Source organism: Cryptomeria japonica, chromosome 8, assembly GCF_030272615.1.
Source record: "Cryptomeria japonica chromosome 8, Sugi_1.0, whole genome shotgun sequence".
Taxonomy (NCBI): domain Eukaryota; kingdom Viridiplantae; phylum Streptophyta; class Pinopsida; order Cupressales; family Cupressaceae; genus Cryptomeria; species Cryptomeria japonica.
This window is the reverse complement of record NC_081412.1, coordinates 688,007,480-688,025,930: the sequence shown is the minus strand read 5'-3', so window position 1 is coordinate 688,025,930 and position 18,451 is coordinate 688,007,480.

The following is an 18,451-nucleotide window of genomic DNA, read 5'->3' as shown; positions in this document are numbered from 1 at the left end:
AGAGACCATGTCTCTCAAGTATGACTATCCCCTGACGGAGATGGTCTAGCTCTAGATGCGCCCGCCCCTAGATCTCCCGGAGGGTCCTGTCTCGGTGGCCCCGTAACACCTCGGCTCTCAGACCGTGACCCAATAGCTTGAGATCGACTAGATCTCGACTGTGCAAAACTCTGTACTCGCCGGTCCCTGGGTACTACAGCCTCATAGTGCCACCGATAATACTCTGCCTCCTGGGCTCTCAACGCCAGCTCTCTCAGGGTGTCTCTGATCAGACCACCCGCCGCTGCTCTCTGCATGCTGGACACCACCTCCTCCGCTTGTCCCCACCACTCTATCTCAGTATCTCGCTCAGTGGTCAACTGAGAAATCTGTCACTGATAGGTCAAAATCTGTGCCTGCAACTGCTGAATAGTAATCTGTAAGGTCTGTATCTACGCATCTTCCATATGACCCGGGATCCGAACCTGTAGTGGTACCTGTGCTGGAGGAACCCCTCCCCCTCGGCCTGTCCTCAGTGCTGGAGGTGGGAGTACATCCATCCTCCTCCTCTGCGCTGGTCGCCTAGGCTCATCATCACCCCCCACTACAGCTAGCACCTCCCCCACTCTCCCCTCTCCACCGGCTCCGATAGCCAATCCACCTCTCCCCCTATCTATCCTCCCCTGTCTCACCGCTCTATCCACCCCTCTATCCCCTCTCCTCCCTCTATCTCCCCGCCTCCCTCTGGCTCCTCTCCCTCATCCTCCTCCTCCATCCTCCCCATCATCTCCGTCGTCTCCCCCGTCTCCCTCCTCCTCATCGTCATCAAAGGCTGGCCTCATCTCCTCAGGATCAGATATCCTGGCCACTGCCCGCGCAGCAAACAATCGAGAAAACTCATCCGTCATGCCCACATCCTAAATCTCAGGGGCATAATCCCATATCTGCCCAGCCAACCCCACAAACTCCTCCACCGCCACTGCACTATCAATGGTCGGCCCCCAATCCCCTACATCCTGCTGTCGTCGTGCATATAGGCACGCTCCCTGAGGAATACCCTGCTGGCGCCCAAACTGCCTCAAAACTCGGGTAACCACAAACCTCTCTATAACGAACGGGGTCCTCCCGATCAGGTACCTGGTCATAAATACAAAGGGCATCTCCAGCCCATCCTCGGCCCACACCTCACATCCTGTATACGGTCGCCAGGTGACCGTATCTATGTCATCCAACACTCTCCTCCAATACTCTAGTTTGCCCAGCTTACGCTGGACAACTAGACCCCTGTATCCATAGGCATATGCATATCCTACGGGTCTGTCCCTATCTGCTAGTGGCCTCACTGCTGGAATATGCTCCCAACACCATACTTGTAATAATGTCACGCCAGCTGACAAACTGCCGTAACCGAGGTATACTACCTCATGCAGGCCCCTATATAAATGGACCAGCATAGCTGACCCCCATGCAAACCTCCGCCCCTATGTAACCATCTCCTCCAAAATCAGCCCCCATCCCACAGAAAATCCCTTTGACCTACAATCAGGACAAAAGAATCCACCAATGAACCCTGCTAGTACGGATGGCAGTGGTGCGTAGTCCAGGTCTAGAAACTCCTGCCATGGGATCTCATAGCCACAGACTGTATCATCCTGGAAAATGCGGCGCAGTGCCTCTGTGCCACCCTCCTTCGACTACTCACATGGTAGTAGTGCACCTACTACAGGAATGCGCAGGATCCTGTAACAGTCCTCTGGTGTGACTGTCATCTCTCTAGTGGCAAAATGGAAGGTGTTGGTGTCGCTATGCCACCTCTCTGCCAAAGCTGTCAATAGCCCCTGGTTCACAGTGAACCGAGGCATATCCAAGAGGGAAGTCAAACCACATCTCTCAATGATATCGAGATCGGCTTGCGACAACCGCGGTATCAATGTCCACGGTCTGGGAAATCTCTCTCGCGACTGAACAACGCCCAATCGCTCCTGTCAATAAACAAAACAAATCCAATATCAGTTCCACATCAAAACAAAGATATCAAAATCAAACTTACATCAACAACATGAAACAATTTGCTCATCTATATCAAAGTTCAAAATCCTATCATTTCATATCAACTTGTAAAACAACTCAAGTTCTCAAAAACTATATCAAAACTTGTAACACAACTCAAGTCTCCAAAATCACATAAACTTGTAAAACAACTCAAGTTTCCCACCCATATCATCTTGTAACACAAATCAAGTTTCCAACTCATATCGGCTTGTAAAACAACTCAGGCTTCACACATTGAACTTGAAACACGGTAAGCAAACAAATCATATTTTGATCCAAACACCACATTGATATCTATACATAACTTGAAAAAAAATCGCAAATCAAAACAAGTTATATCGACGCTCATATTGGACAAATCCATAAAATCATGACAGACAGGCACGACAAATTTACAAATCGGCTCATCTCACAAAAAAATTTCTAGATGCACTAAAACAGACTCCCGTTGCGCTAAAACTCTCCCACTCACTAGGCTATTTTTCCTACGTGCTAATCTATTTACCCTATGCGCTAGACTGACTCTACGCACTAAAATTTTCCCCCATGCGCCACCTAACCTACTCTATGCGCTAAACTCCATCTACGCGCTAACCTACACTTCCTCGGCGCTACCCGCTTGACCCTATGCGCTAGGTTAACCCTACACGTTAAAACAGACTCCCACTGCGCTAAAACTCTCCCACGCACTAGGCTATTTTTCCTGCGCGCTAATTTATTTACCCTATGCGCTAGACTGACTCTACGCGCTAAAATTTTCCCCCCATGCGCCACCTAACCTACTCTATGCACTAAACTCCATCTATGTGCTAACCTACACTTCCTCGGTGCTACCTGTTTGACCCTATGCGCTAGGTTAACCCTACACGCTAAACCCCCTTACCTATGCGGACCCCTGCAACCCCTATGCGCTAGGTCTACCCTACACGCTAACCTGTTGACCTGATGCGCTACCTGACGGTTGCCATGCGCTATTCTACATATATGCGCTAACTTATTTGTTTTATGCGCTATCCTATCTATTTCGGACACGACCCCTAATATTCAATTAGATGCGCTACTTTAAACTTCGTATGCACTAATCTATGCCCTAGACGCGCTAAACCGTTAAACCCAAACTTTGAAAATCAAAAAATGACTAAAAATGACAAAATGAAAAGTCAAAAGAGGGTCAAAAATGTTGACTTACTGGTGGTCCACGCGCTGCAGGTCTCCGGTACCTCCGAACGCGCTCGAAACGATGTCTATGATACGGAATAGGCATTTTCTCTGCAGACCAAATTCTCTTTCTCCAAAGTCAATAAAGCATAAATGAATCTAATTCAAGCCCTTTTCCCCTTTTATAGGAGGAAAATGAAATTAGGGTTAGCCAAATGGACCTGTAATATGGTTGCGGTCTCCCCTATACCATAACATTTGTAACTTATCGGGAGATGAATCAATTTGCACACATTTCACATGCACGAAATCATACACATCATACGCAACTCATCCAATTAAATCAAAAAAAAATCAAACTATTGATTCATCTCCCGAGGGGGCATCACCATCAAATATCGAATCTGGGGCATCACACATCAAATCAAATCCCGGACACGACTAGCAAATCAAAAGACCAACACAAAAATTGCATTTGATCATAAATCATGATAAAGCATCATTTTCTTTGAAATAACATGTGCACACACGTCACTTCAAAGAGGGGAAAAATGTAGACGTATAAAAATGACCATATTCCTAAATGAATATTTTATGTTCATTTCTCTATTTGATTAAATCCAATTTAATTAAATTACCCACATTCTTCTATTTAATTAAGTAAATTACTCAATTTATTTAAATTAAATTCACTATACCCATTTAATGAATAAATCATTTTATTCAATAAAGCCCCCCTGTCCACTTTTAATTAAATTCAAATTTAATTAAATAGTTATCCTAAAATTGAATAAATCTAATTTATTTAATTTCTCCAAATTGCAACCAAATTGAATTAAAATACTTTATTAAATCCTATTATCCCTCCATCCACTTGCAAAATCCTAAACCCCTTTCTAATCCCTTCTAGAATCTTCTAATCATTTCTAATTAACCTAACCCCTCCTCTAAACTTTGTCACATCCCTAAGCAAAGGGAAGTCACTTCTCAAACCCTCAAAGTCTTTGATAACCATTAAAGGCTTCAAGTCTTCAACCACTTAATTCCTCAAAGTCTTTGATAACCATTAAAGGCTTCCAACTGTCAACCACTTAATCCCCCAAAGTCTCCAATAATCATTAATGGTTAACTCAAACCCTCTTACATGGTTAAAACATTTGTTTTAACTCAACCTTCACCCAACCCAAGGGTCTCATCAGGCCTTTAATGCTTTGACCATGATTATCTCTTAATCATTTGCACAAAGGTTTATCTTTGGATTAAGTCTTAATCCATTGGGTAAACCTAACTTAAGCTTGACCCTTACCCTCTAGATAACTATGAGGTCTTCTCAGGCATTTAATGTCTCCAACCCCTTCTCTCAACCCAATCTTATGTTGACACTTGTCACCATTTCATTGGTGCAAATTGCAAACATGGATCCCCAACTTTCAAACTCATCCCTTGATTAACTCTTTCAATCCTGACCATCCATTGCCCTATTTTTGCTATAAATAGAGCCCTCATTCCTCCATTTTTAACAATCATCCTTCAAATTTGTAGTATCAAACTTATGCTCAAATACATTCAAGCTTTCATTTCATATATGCTCATCATTTTAGCCTCTTTGAAATCAGGAATTAGTCTAAATATGCATGTTTAGAATATTTTCTTTATCATTTAGCTCAATCATAGACTAAATATATCATGTTAGGATAGTATTCATACTAACCTTGTCATCTTATCATCTAGTTTATTGCATTTCTAGAATCATACATAGCTTATAACACATCTCATACTAAAATCTATCAAAGCATCCCTCATTCTTGCATTTGCCATCCCTAAACCATTTTGCTCAGTGATCTGAGAGCAAAAACATTGGTTTGAGGGACATTGTGAGATAGAGAACCATGGGACCCACCTTGGGAAGCTGAGTAATACGTTGTTACTCCATAGCTTGCACCAAGAAGTCCTGTGTGTGTGTGGACTAGTATTTTGAAATATTTTCACATATTAAATTCTATCAGCCCACTTTTCTCGCATACAGTAATGTTATTTTTTAATATTTAAAAATAAATTGAGATATTTTTAATTATTTATTTCAATCAATAACCTAAGTGAGATATTTTGCCATCATGACATGAGTCCATTTTGTCAATATAATAAATGTGATCTTTAGTTTTGTTTGTTTGTCTCAACCTTTGAATATATTTATTTTTTTGTATTGAATAAATGTATGTATAATGATACAAAGAAAGGGGCAGCAAACAGGCTGCCAAAAATAGAGATGGTCAAAATAGCATTACATACCAACAAAGAGTGAGATGATTTTAAGACTGAACATGATACAAGGAGGCATAGCTGATGATTACAAACTAATTTTGAACAACCTTTGAAGCTGTTTGAAATAGAATATGTCATATTTGTGGCACTGAAGGTGTTGAATTTGTTATGCACTTTTTCTCTATCTTTATTTCATTACATTGAAATGTTTCTATATCAACAAATGATTAATAGATCATTCTAGATATTTACTAAAAAATTTGGATCTTAATGATCCAAAGACCAAGCCACAACCACAAGATTAGCCTGTCATGCCCTTGGATGTACCGCCAGATTGCCATAAGGTCATGCCATTTTGAGTCCATTTCTAATGTTAACCATTCCTTCCAAGTGCATTAAAATCTCAAAAAGACATTATTTTTCACCTTCCATCTACATATTCAACTAAGCAGGGTTCAATGACTCAACAAAATCTTGATTGAACCTCGGCAAAATCTTGGCAACACAAATTTTTGACTGAAACCAAAACTCGGCAATCCAAAACATTGATATAAAGAATATTATATAACATGCAATATTGTTAAGAAACATTATAAACGAACATACCTTTTGTATAGCCAAGAAATTGTTGAGAAGTTGTTCAAATCCATAACATTTAAAAACAAAAATATAGTTTTTCTATTACCCAGAATTTCTTGAGAGCCTTCAATCATGAGTACTCACTGTATTTTAAATGCACAGGCAGGTTAGCAACTAAATTTTGGCCTAATTTGATAGTTCTTGGAAGACTCCAAATCGAGTACTAGGCTTTGGTGCAGGGGAGTGACTGCAAATGATGATTTAATTCTAATTATTTTGTATTAGTGCTTAGTATTTGGATGTGTAGCCATATATCTATGTTAGCTTGCTAGAATCTTCCCTTCTATTGATATTAAAGTCACTCAATAGAGAGGGGCTCGTTATGACAACTTTGAGATGTCTAATCAAAACAAGTATGAAATAGCTAGAATATAAAGGGTGTTGTAACAAATAGTTGATTTGGAATAAAATGTAAAAACTACATATTCTCTTCTTCTGATTTCAACATAAATCCTCCCATTAATTTCAGGTTTATCAAGGGATTTGTAGTTCATTCTTCTCCGAGATTCCTAGGTACCTTTATTTAATTTAATTTACAGAATTAAAAAAACCACATAGAAATGCATTTGTGGCTTTAGCATCTCATGACAATCAATCTAATAATAGATTCATGTTACAAGTTATTATTAGTCCCTGCCTATAAGACAAAGATCTAATGTTTACATCCATCAAATTGTCTATTAATTATCTTTAAAAACTTCGTCATAATCAATATTTTCGTTACTATCCTAAAGTTGAGATTTTCTATTATTTTTATATTTGACTTTAAAATGTAGCAGATATTTTTTAGATCGGCTTGTGGCTTTTATTCTTGCAAAAATAAGAGCATTTATGGGAGCATTAATTAGATGAATATAATGGGCATGGTGTAAACCCTAAAGGCTACATTAAAAAACCAATAACTTAGAAAGAAAGGGTCTACAGGAGAGGACCTGCCCTGAGAACTCCTTTTAAAAAATTTCCTCTCTAGTAGGGGTTTCACAATTTCATGTATGATTCTTCTATTGTTTCCTACGAAACTACTATTATTTTTTAATGGCTAAATAATCATAAGTAGGGGCAGTACTATTACACTTATTATATCCAGTGTCCATGACTCCTGATTGAACGTAATTTAGCTTGTTGGTGAGCCTCACACATTCCTCTCTTATTTCATCTCTTTCTCTCCTTATTCTTTACAAAAGATCTTCCAAGTGAGCTATTTGGGCTTCTTGGAGCCACATCTGAGATTCTATAGAGCGTCTTATAGAATCCAACTCAATGTCTACGCACATCAGATATTGCTTCAACTATGCTTCACTATATTCTCAAGTGGGGATCACTTTGTTTAATAGACAGCACTTGGATGGTGTTGGCTGGAAATTACAGCTAATTATTAGGTAGATTTTTTGGTTTTGTGGTTTTTTGATTCGTTGTTTTTAGGCATATTTTTAGGGAATGGAATGGGGTTGCAGATTGTTTGGCCAAATGGGCTTCTGATCAAATGTATGCTTGGAATATTGAGGATAAGGGGCAATTGCCTCCTGATATGGCTGCTATGTTGGATTGTTTAGTGGACAATGGCAGGGCTCTTTAAGTTCCTTGTGGAGCGGTCTATCCTTCTTCTTGTATCTTTCTTGTTCTTCAATAAATTTTTACCCCTCTTTTAGTTTTAAAAAAGTGGGTGAATTCATTTTAGAACTGAATAAAGTATAGACTTGAACAATCAAATCTTTGTACAAAGAATCTATGAGATGGGGGCATTAAAAATAATTTGAAAGAGAAATATATTCACTACATTTCTATGGAACAATTACCACTCCAGCCATTTTTTGGAACAAAGCTATCAGTCAAGAGATTCTTTTGATGACACAAATCCCTACATATTACATGGTCACTCAATCCCTGCATTTTGTCAGGCTAATAGAAGTAAGCTAATAGAATTGATGCTCAAATTTTATTTCAGAGCTTGTTGAAGCCTTAATAAAAACCAACCAGTAAACAAACTTTCCATTGAAATTACTCACCGACTTGACCTAATTGAAAACATTAAAAGTCATGTCATTATTGTTGCCAATAATGTTGGATTTGGTTAAGTGTTTTCATTGATGTCAACATTGTATCCTAGTTAGATCTTGGTGATCATCTTGGCTTTGGCTGTGATTTTGATCCGATATGATCAGATCTTTGGAATCGGTTTTGGATGCTTATTTTGGTGGTTTTATGATTTGGTTATTTCTTTTGGTATTTTTTGGGTACCAGATTAGCTTGTGCCTTTACCAGCTTGTTCTTGGCTTTCCCAACTTGCTTTTGTCTTTACCGACTTCTAGCATTCCCAGTTAGCTTTACCGGTATGCATAATTTAGTGACTTCATCTGTGGATTTTGGATCTAGCTTATGGATTCAGTTTCGATCATGTTGTTGGTGCTTCTTGATCATATCCCGAGTATATGATGACTTTTCATTGGATGGCGTGTTGTTATGGTGGTCCTATTTAAATCCGGTTAAACTTTCACTGGGAGTTTCTACCGGCTAGTGAAGCGTGTTGGATTTTGGTCTTAGTGGAATTCCCGACGGATTTAATTGTTTGGTTACTTGATTTAGGTCCATGCTATGTAATGTAAATCATAATATTGGTCTGGTGGTATTGTGTGATGTAATTTTTGTAATTATGGGTTAATGGGTTTTGGGTTTAGGGTTTAGTCGACCTTGTCAATAAGGTTGATAATCTGTATTTATAGGTGACTTATTCATGTAATTTGACATGTGATGGTTATGGTTGGTTAAGTCTGCATTATCAGAGGTTGGTTCATGAGCGAACAAGTTGTATCATTCAGAAGAAGGTTGGAAAGGTTTTGTATTGCAGGGAAGACATTAGTGCTTAATCGAAACTGTATCAGGCATTTGTAGATGCTACTTTCACAGTTCATTGCTTTCCAGATTATAGTCTGATGATTTTTTAAGTCAGTGAGACTTCCCTTTGTGATGAAAAGTGTGCTCCAGGCTATATTGGCCTTTCTATATGTGCAGACCTCATTGTAATCATTCACAATACTACTGCAGAGTATTCATGTGATTGTGGGTAGGGTTTCCCACCATGGTTTTTCTCTTTCTGGGTTTTCCACGTCAAAATATTGGTGTTATGTGTGTTGTGCTTTCATGTTATATTCTTCATTGAGTTGTGCTCTAGTTTAAGGTATTAAGTACTATTATTGTCAATAAACTGATTCACCCCCCCCCCTCTCAGTTTACTCCTAGTATCAGATCATTCTAACAATTGGCATTAGAGCTTGGTCCTCTCTACAGAATCTTAACTGCTTGAGGAGATATGATGGCATTGGCATCTATTTCTACATTCAATCTTTACTGGAAGGAGAGTCCTAGATTTGATGGTACAAATTACAAGATATGGAAGGAACAGATGAAGATTCATCTCAGATATCTTGGAACAAAATTTTGGGAGATAGAAGAGAAAGGATATATACCTCATGATCCTAATTCTGGTACACCGGCACCTACTGATGAATAGAAGAGAGATGAAAATGATGTAAGAGCAAAAGAAGCTTTGTTTAGCGCCCTATCTGATGAAAAGCTATTTAATGTCATAGAATTGGAGAATGCTAAGCAGATCTAGTTGAAGCTTGAAACTCTTCATGAAGGTGATCAAGTAGGAAAGACTGCTAAACTTGAAGGTTTCTAGGTAAGGTATGAAACTTTGAAGATGGAAGAGGATTAGAAAATAAATTCTTTCATGGATAGAGTCAAATGAGATTGTCATGGGTATCAAATGTTGTGACGGCTCTGTCAGTGAAGATGAAATAGTGTCTGTAGTCACATAAATCTGTCCACTTAATTAAATGAATACTTAGTATTTATTTGATTATTTAACCATCAATTAATAATTAATTAAATTAATATTTAATTAATTCATCTTAACCCTCTTCTCCTATTAATTTAAATTATTCAATTTATTTGATTTAATTCACTTAACCAAATTCAGACCATTAATTAAATAAATAAATCATATTTATTTAATTAAATATTCTATCACATTTAAATAAATTAATATTTATTTAAATCCCCCAAAATCCCACCTCTCACATTTAAATAAATTAACATTTATTTAAATCACCTTTATCTTCTACCCACTTGCATTTTCTTACAAATGCAAGTTGCACAATTATTTTAAATAAATAATTTATTTAAATCACCTTTATCCTCCACCCACTTGTATTTTCCTACAAAAGCAAGTTGCACAACTATTTTAAATAAATTATTTATTTAAAATCCTATTTATCCTCACCCACTTGAAACCTTTAATGGTTTCCCTTAAAGTATTCAAACTTGATGGCTTTAAAGTCTTCAAACTTGATGGCTTCCTTCTATAGTCTTCTTAAGACTTTAATGGTTTTCCTTAAAGTCTTCAAGCCTTTAATGGTTCCCCTCAAAGTCTTCAAGCATTTTAATGCTTTATCTTCCTTTTTCTCATTTAAATAAATTAATATTTATTTGAATATTTATCCAAATACAACTTGCACACATTTATTGAAATAAATGAATTTTTATTTTAATAAAATCTTATTTTCCCTCACCCACCAAATCCACTTGTAAAATCTAATCCCCTTCTAGATTCTTCTAACCCCTTCCTAATTAGCCTAATCCATCCCCTAATTATTGTCACATTCCTAAGCAAAATGGAGTCACTTCTCAAAGCCTAAAAGTCTTTGATAACCATTAAAGGCTTTCAACCTTCAACCACTAAATGTCTCAAAGTCTTGGATAACCTTTGAAAGCTTCCAACCTTCAACCACTAAATGGCTCAAAGTCTTTGATAACCATTGAAGGCTTTCAACCTTCAACCACTTAATCCCCAAAGTCTCCAATAACCATTAATGGTTACCTCAAACCCTCCCACATGGTTAAAACATTTGTTTTGACTCAACCTCTACCCAACCCAAGGGTCTCATCAAGCCTTTAATGCTTTGACCATGATTATCTCTTAATCATTTGCACAAAGGTTTATCCTTGCATTAACTCCTAATCCAGTGGGTAATCCTAATTTAGGCTTGACCCTTACCTTCTAGATAACCATGAGGTCTCCTCGGGCATTTAATGCCTCCAACCTCTTCTCTCAACCCAATCTTATGTTGACACTTGTCACCATTTCATTGGTGCAAATTGTGCACATGGATCCCCAACTTTCAAGCTTGACCCTTGATTAAACCTTTCAATCCTGGCCATCCATTGCTCCATTTTTCTTATAAATAGAGCCCATTCCTTCATAATCCAGATCTTGAAAACTTGTATGCATTTAGGCTATAGACATTTTTAGAGAGCATTTAGCATAGCATAACTAAAATCTTGTCTTTTTGGTAAAATCAATCATTTTAGCATCAATAGCATAGTATTTAGCTTTTCATTTCATATTTGAAGCTTAATATTAAATCTCAATCCTCCATAAGCATCCATAGTGCAAAAAGCTGCTGAGAGCTACACTCATTTGGGACTTGGAGAGGAGAGGAACAAGGGAGGAGCAACTATGAGCATCTTGATTAGCTATTTCATTCTATGTTTATATGCTTTCTATTTCATGCTTAATATCTCTCTTGATATGCCTGTTTAGGATAATCTTTTGTTGCTAACACTAACGTTTGTTTCTTGTGCTCTTGTGTGTGTTGCCATCAAACAGATTTTCTAATCCTTTTTGTAGAGCATCATTTGGTGAACCCGACGTGAATCCAAACACCAAAAAGATCAACTTTTTTTTTTTTTTTTTAACCAATAACATGTTTGAATGTTGAAAATGTCACACAGGTTGCGCTTTTGACACTGTTTTGGTGCATTTGACATTATTTTGGCGCTATTCACCCTGTTTCAGTGCTTTTTCCTTCTCTGTCTTTCCCTTTCTTTTAGTGTGTTTGTGTTAAATAGTGCCTCTGTTCAAACGCAGACTAGCGCTATTGTAACAAAACGTTGTACAAATCACCTTGTAACCAAAAAAAAAAAAAAAATTAGGCTTGTAGAAGCCCACCAAATAGGCGGATTTTACTAACTATTTTTCTCTTTTGTGCAGATTTAAATTAGATTAAAAAGTAGATTTATATTTTTTACTAACTTGTTTTTTGAAGTTGGTTTTAAAAATGAATTCACTTTTTATTTTGGTTTAAAATTAACTTCACATTTCAAATTTGGGCTTTTAAAAAAAGAATCACACATTTGTTTGGGGCTCTTAAAAAGAATTTCATTGTTCCAAGGTAAAAAGAACCACAAACTTATACAAAAACAACTTTATTTTTTTTTGCAAGTTAGGAAACAAACTTCGTTTTGGTGCTTAAAATCAACAAAGCAAATTTTATTTCTTGCATCAAGATAAAACTCACAATCCACACTTCCATTTTTGGTGCAAATAAAATTCACAATCAACTTGTCTCATTTTTAAAGCAATTTTACTTCATGCAAACGTATTTTTCATTAAGTTGACTAGGATTTTCAAATTCTAGTTTACTCAAACAATTGCCTTTGAAAATTAAAAAGAACACCATGATTGTTGGAGCAACATCTCCAAATAGTTAGATCACATTGCAATGATAGATTAAAAAGAACAAGTGTTTTTCGTGCTTGGCACACTTGTGCAAAGAGTTGGTCGAGTGGTCCTACTTCTAACACACACTATCCTCTCCCTTGGCTTTCATGGTCCTAGGTGCAAGAGAAAAGTGTTAGTAACACTCAAAATTTTATCTTTTTAAGAGAGGCCTGCCAAGAGACACATCACTCTTGGGAACGACCTTGAGCGGTAAATCCTTCAAGCCGCTATAGAAATCAGGTGAGAGCGAAAGCTGTAGCCTTGGGTATAGCTGTTCCTACAGTGTAACTGGCCGAAAGGACAAATGGGCCCCACCACCAGTTACAAGGCTCTTAAGTGAGTCACTGCAGAATGAACTTATGTCCAAAAATATCGAACATGACTAAACACCTTTAAGTAGTAGCCCACCCGTTCTATTGATTGAGGATATTTGCGATATAATTTAGTGCAAGAGCATAGATGGTTTTGCTCCCAAGATACTCACCATAAATATTTCCTTGAGTAGAAACATAGCTTTTTGAAAAGTCACTTGTGGCTTGATAAAAGTGGTGACTCCCCCATCATAGGGATCATCTATTTGTTATGCTCATGCAAGACTTAGTATATCACATCCTTACCTGCCAAGGCGGGATTCATAAGGTATGTAGTACCAAAGTCGAAGAAATATCAAGATGTGGGCTAAATTTATCACAACAGGCCATTTGACCTGAAGGATAAAAAGTGTTTGAAGTGTGTTCGTTTTAAAGACCAAGTGCAAATTGAGCCGACTTCAGGCTTTGGAAATACACCTTAAAATACATCTAAAGGAAGGGTTATATAAAAGTCCAAGGATTGGGTTGATCTAGACCCATACTCATTTGTGCCTTTGAGGCAACATTCTTGTGTTTGTGTGCTTGCTTTGTTTTCTTGTCAAAGAAAAATCAGAAAATCACTTCCCAAAAGAAAAGTATTCATCCAACCAAACATCTGTCAAAACAATCGAAAAAAAACATCAAAAACAAAGTGCAAACAATAAAGAGTCAAAAACTTTATGACCATTCTTCACATCTTGCGAAAGAAGAAGTGTCATCAGAATATCAACTTGAAAAGAAGACCATTAAGCTCAAAGGCTTTGATCAAAAAGAGGAAATTCTTCTATATCAATCGACAAATTTTTGTCTCACATAGAGTCTTTCTACATCGCATGCGTCTATACCTTCAAGGTAAAACAAATGAGTTTGATTCAGAATCATTGAATCACAGAGCTTTTATGCAATATAGAGCTCTGAGTTATCACAAAAATCAAGGAGGAAAGATTAATCCCAACTTCTTCCCAAACATCTGTATCACCTACAACACAGCTCGAGAAATACCTCCAACACCTGAAAGGGAAGAGATAGAGTTTGTCCCATTCGTAACACAAATTTTTTATTGAAAGTTGAAAACAAAACACCCATCATCTCATCATTCCATCATCAATCCATCCCAACTCTCAAAACATTAAGAGGTTCTTGTCCCAAAATTCCTTTTAGATATTGCTTGAATCAAACACATCACATCACTTTTTTTTGATTTTTTCTACATCTAGGATAAGCTCATCCTAAGAGACACATCTACTCTGGTTAAAACCAGTTCATGAGTGAATCTTCTCATTACTAGGTAGTTCAATGTGTAACACATCTCAGATTTCTCTACACCTTATCACATCCAAACTCCACAAACAAACAAGCAATTCAAAGAAGCAATTTCAGTTACATCTACCTCAAAGTGCTAGAGCTCTACATACCACACAATCACCAACCATCAAATCTCATTACATTAAACAACAACTCATCATCATCTTCAATCAACTTCACACAAAACTTGCAAACAAAATGGCTCAAACACGATCACGGTCAAGGCAACGAGAAATAGAAATTGAGGAAGAAGAAGACGAAAATCTCAATGAATTTCAAGAGGCACTTGGAGGAAATATGAATGACGAAAACCCAAGTACTCCCACTCCTGCAACAATAGAGAGGGCCCAGCATAACCCTCTCTTTAACAGACTGTTTGACGAAATACTCAGGAGTAATGCGAATGCTCACTTCTTAAAACTCGCTCAAGAAGGAGCCAAACTCCCCTCTGACTTTGATCTTGCCCAATTAAGACAAGCATCAGAAAGACAAAGTCGCCATGAGGAGGAAAGAGGTAGAGATCACATCAGATATAACATTCCTCGAGGTAACCCACCACCTCCTCCTCCAAATGAAATGGAGATGTTGCGGCAACAAGTCGAGAATCTCGCCCAACAACTTCATAGTGGTGTTAAGACCAATCAATTCTCACTTAACGACATCTGTCCCTATCCGTTTGATAGGAATCTTTATATGCCACCCTTTCCATGAGGATTCGAAACACCCAAATTTGAAAAATATAGAGGAAAGGGGGATCCCCGTGATCATGTCCGAGAATTTCATTCCGCTTGTCTTGAAGTGGCATATGAAGACACATACCTAATGTGCCTTTTTCCCCAAAGTTTGGGAGGAACAACCACATCATGGTTTTCCTGACTACCGGGTGGCATTAGAACATTTGAGGAACTCATCCAAAAATTCCTCGCTCATTACTCTCATAACATTGAATGCGACATCACCATGGCTGATCTGTGCAACACCAAACAAAAACCAGGTGAACTATTCTCAGTATTCCTGCAACGATGGCGCCAAATGTCTAGTAGACGTTCTCTTTAGTTACCTGAATGAGAACTAGTGGAAATATTCATTTCCAACTTAAACGAAGAAATGGAATTTCACCTGGATGTCAAAGACACAGACTCTTTTAATGATATGATCACCAAGGGTTTAAAATGTGAACGGGCACTCATCAAGAAAGGACTCATCAAAATCTTTAATGAACCAAAAGATGGTCCTTGCCCACGCTTCAATAGTGATAAACCAAGCTTCTGGAACAAAAACAAGAATATCGTCAACGATGGGGTTGTGGATGCCAGGACTATACAAAGTGCACAACCTGTGGTTCGGTTTGCAGGACAAAATCCTCCACCTCAAAATAACACAAATGTTCCTTCAAATCAAATTCACATCACATCTCACGATGAACCAAGACCTCGTCAGCAGAAACATAAATGAACATACACTCGCTTAGGGGAACCCATTGAAACAGTATTGCGACAACTCCTTTCTCAAAATTTGGTCACTCTACCTAAACTATCAAACTATGAGCCTCAGGTCAAACTAGCATGGTGGAGAGATACTGAACACTATGAATTCCATCAAGGAAGAGGGCACAAGACAAGTAATTATCACCGATTGAAAGATCTTATTCAGGATCTTATTGACCGAGGAGAAATTGAAATTGAAGGACATGACCCAAAAACAACCAATAATGATCATCTGATGTTCAAAAATCCACTTACATCACAAGATCAAAGGGGTCCTTCCACTTCTAGGCGAGGCACTGATACCACTGATTATACACAGGCTGCGTATAATTACACTGTCAATCATCTGTATGATGCCAATGAACAAGTTGCAACTATCACCTTCAAAAATCCCACCTCAAATTGCAATGTTGTTACACGTCGTGGCAAGGTCACCATCAAGGCAGCTCCACAAGGCACCACCTCCGTCCCAAAGCAGTACAATCTTGTGGAACAATTAGACAAAACCCCTGCACTTATATCCATTCTAGAACTATTGCGCCTATCGCCATCTCATAAAACAATCTTGGATCAAGCACTCCAAGAGGCGTCAGTCCCTGCAAACCTGAATACGGACCAATTTCAAGCCATGGTTGGAAATCTAAAGTCATCACCTTGTCTCACTTTTTCTGAAAGTGACAACTCTTCCTTCCAGCAACCTCATAATGCCTCGCTACACATTGAAGGATTTATCAACCAGCATAGGATTAAGCGAGTCTTGATCGATAATGGAGCAGGCCTGAACATTTGCACACTACAGTTGGTCACAGCATTGGGATATGCAATAGAATCAGTGGATTCTCACAAGAAGATCACCATCAAGGCCTATGATGATGCAGAGCATTCATCCAAAGGAGTTGTGGTACTACCAATCCGAGTGGGCCCTATAGTAAAGCACATCATCTGTCAGGTTCTGGACCTTCCTCTGCCATATAATCTATTATTAGGGAGACCTTGGATACATGCCATGCAAGCTGTTCCATCTACCTACCATCAATGTATCAAGTTCCCACATAACGGTACAGAGATCACAATCCTGGGCGATGCAAATCCCTTTACTTTTTGCCATAATATCAGCCATCAACCAGAAATTATTGTTCCTAATAATAGGGAAGCCATTTCCTCCACATCATATGTAAGTCCCGCCTCTCTTGCCAGTTCGAACACCCCTATACCCAAGCAAGAAAAGCTTAAGATGAAAGTAGCATAGGAAGGTCCTGGAGAATACAACTTGAGTCAGCTCTTTTGTGTGGGACAAATGCCCACTTCTCCTAGAACACATGGTAAGCCACAGCAGTTACTCCAGCAACCACTAATCACGCCAGCATGTGCCTTGACACCTTTCGTCCTTGGAAAGAGTCAAGAGGAAGAGACACAAGATGAGGACCTAGCAGAATGGATCTATAAAGATCCCATCACCATTGATAAACCGCAAGTTACACTTCCTACGGAATAGTATGGCAAAGGCCTCCTCATTATGCAAAGAATGGGATATGATGGTCAGAGTGCTTTGGGATACTACAAACAAGGACGACATGAACCTCTACTACCAGAATTCACGCCCAAAGGTAATACAGGCCTAGGCTTTGAAAAAGAGATCCTTCCTAAACTCAGATTCAAAGGAAAACCCAACAAACCATTTTGCCCACCTACTGCAAAGAGGACACCTTTCATAATCAAAGCACCATCAAGAACTATCCCCACTGCCCCATCAAGGCTCACAACTCTACCGCAACCATCACCAATGCCAAACATCCCACCAATCGAACCAGTAATCCCATCCGCGGCAGCCATCACATCAATAAAACCATTACCAGCAACAACTGTATCCGAACTCGCAGCAACATCTATGGCACCAGCCGTTCCAAAAGAAGCCACTAAGTCAACACTGTCAATACTTCCAGTAACAAATCCTTTAATCCCTATCAAAATTCCTGCAGCACCGATCACTACAAAGGTACATAAACCAATCACGCCTGCAGTATTCAACTCCAGCGACATCCCAGTATGGTATAGCAATCGGATGGTAGAAAGTGATTCAGAGACCGACTCACATGAGTGGGAATTTGATTCTGTACAGCTTAACACTTCAGATGAGGAAGACACATCACCACCTCCACCACGCAAAGACATCCCTATTTACGGAGAAGCACAGATAAAGACCACTTGGGTACCTGAGCTGGAAACATCTTCCACAGACCCTACGTCTCATCCTACGCCTGATTCTGACAGGGAAAGTACCATCAACGACCTTCGCCACACTATCTTAACCCTCACTGATACATCTAACGAACTTAACCTAATCGATGAAGTAATGCCCATTATCCACCCTGAACTCATCGAATGGAACCAATCAAATCCTCCATGTCTTGACCTCTTCCAAAACGATGAGGCTATCATTGACTTTTTGGAATTACGAGATAATCTACCAAGTGGGGATCACAAAGCTGGATTCGCCATTGAACTTAATAACGCAGCATACTTCGGGGCGGATGCCAAACCTTTTAGCTGCAAAAATATAACAATGAAACATGGATCTTCCAGTGAAATCCACACTATGGCACTGTTTGATCCCACAAAAGTAAAAAGAAAGAGTGTATCCAACGGTGAAAACCTCT